This window comes from Chrysochloris asiatica, unplaced genomic scaffold, assembly GCF_000296735.1.
Source record: "Chrysochloris asiatica unplaced genomic scaffold, ChrAsi1.0 scaffold00011, whole genome shotgun sequence".
In the NCBI taxonomy this organism is placed as follows: domain Eukaryota; kingdom Metazoa; phylum Chordata; class Mammalia; order Afrosoricida; family Chrysochloridae; genus Chrysochloris; species Chrysochloris asiatica.
The window spans coordinates 9,330,687-9,336,248 of NW_006408529.1; positions in this window are offsets into that span (position 1 = coordinate 9,330,687).

Here is a 5,562-nt window from a genome sequence, read left to right on the forward strand (position 1 = left end):
GAGTGAGAGAGAGCCCTGGTGTGGTGCTGCTGGCTAATAAGCTGGACTTCAAGGTTGGTTTGAACCACAAATTCATTGGTTCAAGCTCACCAGAGCTCCTTGGAAACCCTATGCAGGGTCTCTAGTGTTGGAACCGACTGGATTGTAACAACAACAAATATATTATATATACATATACATATATATTTTTATATATGGGGTCCTGGTGTGGCACTATGGGTTAATGCGCTGGATTGCAATGTCAGTTTGAGCCACATGGTTGGAGACTCAAACTCACCATTTGCTCTTTGGAAACTCTATACAGGGTCACCATAGGTCGGAACTGACTCAACGGCACTTAACAACAACAACATAGTCACTAATACTGGTGTAGCTCTGTGGGTTAATGCACAGGACTGTATGGTCAGTTTGAGCTAAAAGTTGGTGATTCAAGCTCACCAACCAGTCATGGAAAACACTATATATGGTCTCTATGACTTGAACTAACTAACTAGATGGCACTTCACAGCAACAGCAACAACACAATTAACTTAATGAGAAATATTTGTCATTTCTTTTCAATACAGATATTTTTTTTGTTCTAAATATAGAGAACTGCATATACATTGTATGGAATTCATTTCAAAATGCTGACATAATCCATTTTTTTCTCTTTGACGGAAAGGAAAATTTCCCTGACTCCCTGAGATTTACTCAGGTCTTACCTCTGTGCGTGATTTGAGAAGGTAGGAAATGTCAGATAGATTCAATTCTGTGGTCTGGTCACCAAGTCACTCTAGAATATTGTCTTTGATGGAAGTGTAAAAAAGTTTTTCATAGGAGAGTATGATTTTTCCCTGTGTTGTCAGTCTGTACAACTCAGGAAAGTCTGTTCCTCTACTAATGTCATTATAGTCTCAGCTGCAGATGGACATTGATTTGCCTTATACTGAGGAACAGCAAAAGACAGATGATGTAATACTGTGTGTATCTGCACCATGGTTTGTGTCTCTGAGCCTACAATTGTAACTCCTATCTAAATATAACTACCCATGGACACAGGAGCAATAGAAATTTTACTATTCAACAATAGCGTAACTGAATGAGAAAAATGTGGTTATTGTGAGTTCATAAAATGGAATAAAACAAAAATAAAGTTCATATGCAATTAACTCAGAAGCTTTTAAAGGACATTTGATCTGTCATGTTTTTGTTTTTTTTTTCAAATACAGAATTTTTACAAATTAACTTTAGAATAGCATTTTAAACAGATAATTTATATAACTGTTACTATACAACCAAGGGGATATTTATCTTTATACTTAAACTTAACCCTAGAAAATCTGGAATATTACCATTCTTTCCTAGGATTCAAACATAGACTAATTAACACATATGCAATTGTTGTGTCATATGGAACAACTTTCAACTCATTTACACAACATGTACTGTCTTAATATCTTCCTCTCTTCTTCAGAAGAATCCAGAGATAAAAGTGCTGTTTTATTAAGGTCTGACCTTATAATATAGCCTCTAAATAATACCCTTATTAGTAGAATATGATGGAAATGCCTTTAGGGTAGAAACAATGAATATTTATTTAAGATTTGACTCTCGGCCAATTTTTATGTAACCTAATGGCATAAATATTATATAACAGAGCATTTCAATTCCCATGCACTTAGAGTTTTTTTTTGTTTTTGTTTTTTTCCTTCCTCTGTACATTTGTAAAAGACACAAGCATCTGCATGACACTTTCGAGAACTCATTTGTCAGAGGCTCACTTATGGTTGAAAATCATAATAGGCATTTTTATTCAATCATGAAATGTTAAAGACCTACAAATTCTGGTTAACTATCTTGAGTTAAATAATAAAAACACAGAGGAGAGTGCAGTAATTATCACAATCTCCTAATATTGGAGCAAATGACTTTCACCAAATAGAGAGAGGGGATGATAGTTAAAATAAAAATAACTTGGATTCCTGGAGTCAGTCTTTGAGATAGAATGCTGAAAAGCTGGCAAGCTTTTTTTTTCTTTTTCTTTTTTTTTTTTTAAGAATATTCTCAATGTTATCATTATGTTTTCCTGTGGAGAATGTGTTTGCCACACCTCCCAGAAGAATCACTATAATTGAATGAACAGGTAAGCTGAATGATGGATGTTGAAGCCATATCTTGCTAAAGGGAACCAATGGCATATTTTCAAAGCCCTAACATCTCCTTGAACAAAATGCTAGGGCTGCTTCGATGCAATAGAATTCTCATATTGCCTGCTTTTTCATGACTCTCAACAACGGCACTGCAATGTCTGCTGCATTCAGAGCTCTTATCTCACTTGTAAGCAGTGAGGGACAGCTCAGGAAATGTAAAATTTTCATCACTTTCACTTCTCTGCTACGTCTTTTAATGTGTTTAATACTCAGTCCTCTTTATGCCCTTAATAGTTTTATGAAGACATTATGAGTACATAAAACAACGGAAGGAATATTTTTATTAATTTAATTTTGAATAAAGTATGCACAATTATTAACTGCATGAGTCCTTTTGATTATTATTAAACTTGTCAGCATTAGTTGAATGTGCTCTTTCTTCTTTTGAACTTGAAAATATATTAAAAGCGGTTTATGACACTTGATTTAATCTATTTATTATTATAGTTATCCAGACATACCCTTTCTGTATTAAAACCCCAAAGTACCTAATCTCTACACAATCTTGCTTGTTGTTGTTAAATGCATAATACATATTAGTGGAGTTAATAAATAACTACTGCCAAATAGATTTCACCACCAACATAAGCCAGGGACTTACATTTTCTATAATAGCAATGGAGATAAACATTTTCAGTAAAGCTGGATATGTGTGGATGTCTTTAAGTGTATGCAGTAAACATAAATGCTGGTAAGAAGTAATTCTGTGTTTTGAAAAATGGAAATTATACATAAGTGGTTGGGAAATGAAGAAGAAGTAGCCAGGAAAAACTTTCCATGGTTTCAGGAGGCATTGGAAGAAATGAGAAAGTCCCATGTGAGAAAAGCAGTAGGTCACCAAAGCCCAGGGCATGACTGGCAAGAAGGAAGTCAGATTGAAGAGTAGGGAAATGAACTGTCAACAAGTGTAGATGTCCTGTCAGCTATGTGCAGGGCAAAGTATGAGGTGCAGGGGAGATAAGGTTTTAAGATTAGAGAGGATAGTCATAACCCTTCAGGAATGTAAAATCGACAGAGAAAGCTAAGATAAAAGAAAACCCAACAATATTAGCAAAGTGGATAGTGCTTGAAAGGCACTGCTGAGAGATTTGGATAATAGAAATCCCAGGAAGTCAGAGGCTTGTGAGCAATATATTATATGAGATAATGGATATGGAAATGCTTTGTAAACTGCAAGGTGCTGTAAAAATGTGAGATATAATCATTATGTGGCTCACTAGAAAGACATCTACTATTTTCTGGCTGGCCCTTTTGAAATGATGTATGTGTTAGCCCTAGGAGATAAGGTTATAGATCCAACCACCAGTTAGATAATGGCAGGTTAAAATAATCCAAGAAAACAAAGGGAATGGGAGTTAGGATTTACTAGTAAGAATTTGTATTTTCTTCTTATTAGGATATCACATAGAGAGTTCCTATTAAACACATTGACTAAATAACAGAATTTCATATTCAAGTCATAATTCCAATGACTTATTTACAACCATTATGTGCACAGTCATTTTTATAAATTGTAGTTAGGTTTCTCAGCTCATTCACACAGGGTGGTTAATATTTTATATAAAAACTACTTCTTTCTTACACTCTTTGCCATCGAGTCGATTTTGACTCAGAATGACTTTATAGGAGACAGTAGCGCTGTCCCATAGGGTTTCCAAGGCTATAATCTTTATGTGAATAGACTGCCATATTATTCTCCAATGGTATGTATGGCTGGTGGGTTCAAACCCAGGCCTTTCAGTTAACACATGAGTTCTTAACTACTGCACCACCAGGGCTCCTTATAATGATTATAGTATGTGTATGTATGACAACAGTGGGTATTAATCTACTAGTAAAAATCTCTCATGCCAGGCACAACTGACATACATATTTATCTATAGGTCCTTTGCATGTATTTTATATTATTATATTGTGTGCATTATAAACCATTCATAAAAATATAAAGTGAAAAATAAATTTAAATTAAACACCTATTCTGTGAGTTAGTGAGTCAAGCTGTAAAGGCGTTTGAACTGCAAGGTCAGTGGTTCAAGCTCACCAGCTGCTCCTTGGAAACCCTCTATAGGGTCACTATGGGTTGGAACCGACTTGATGGCACTTAACAACAACAATATTACTACTAGAGGAGTTCTGGTATGGTGCTGTGGGCTAATGCATCAGACAGTAAAGTCGTTTGAACGGCAAGGTCGGTGGTTTAAGCACCAGCTGCTCCTTGGAAACCCTATACAGGGTTGCTATGGGTTGGAATTGACTCGATGGTACTTAACAACAACAACAATTACTACTAGAAGGAACTCTGGTAGCATTGTGATTATGAGTTGGGTTGCTAACCTCAAGGTCAGCAGTTCAAAATTACCAGCAATTCCATGGGAGAAAGATGAGGCTTTTTGCTTCTGTAAAGATTTACAGCCTTGGAAACCCTATGCAGGGTAGCTATGAGTCGCAACCAACTACTTGAAACACCACCACTACCACCACAATTATTATTACACTATAATGATCATCTTGCACACCAGAACCCTTTTCACACATCATTAGTTTCATTGTTCCATGGTCCCTAACCCCAATGTGTAGTAATAATGATATTGCCATTTAGAACTCTATATTCATTTCCTACTTGGTATACATTGTTTTTTGCTACATTCTTGACAGCAGAAACTATTTCCTCTACACATTCCTATCAGTTAGGTGAAGACATAAACATGATTTCAACTTTTAACCAATCTTATGACCTCAAACAGGCCCTCCAGCAAGATGAGAGTTGAAAGCAACACCAAAGAGTGATGTGAGGTCAGTGAAACTTCTAAGACTCAACAGAAGCCAGTGGGCCTTTTAGGATACCCTCAGCCTCTTTATATAAACATAAATACAGCTTAAAATATCCCAACCCAACACATTGCAATAGTCAATTTGAACTCTTAGCAAGTCCATTGTTGTTGTTGTTAAGTACTGTTGGGTGCATTCTGACTCAGCTACTTTGGACAGGGTTTCTGAGGAGCAGCTGGTAGGTTTGAACCACCAACCTTGTGGTTCGCTGTCAAATGTTGATCCTACACTACCATGACTCCATTGTTGTTGCTAAGTACATTTTGAGTGGGTTACGACCCATAGCAACCCGATATAAGTTTTCTGAGGAGCGGCTGGTGGGTTTGAACTGCCAAGCTTACAGTTCAAACCGACCTTGCAGTCCAGCATATTATCCTTCAAAGCCACACCAGGTCTCAACCCCATAGGACAGAGTAAAATTGCCCCATATTGTATCCAAGGTTTTAAATGCTATGGAAGCAGACTAGTACATCATTTTCTCACAGGTTATTAAAGTATGTTGTGTTAAGTGCCATCGAGTTGGTTCCAACTCATAGTTAAT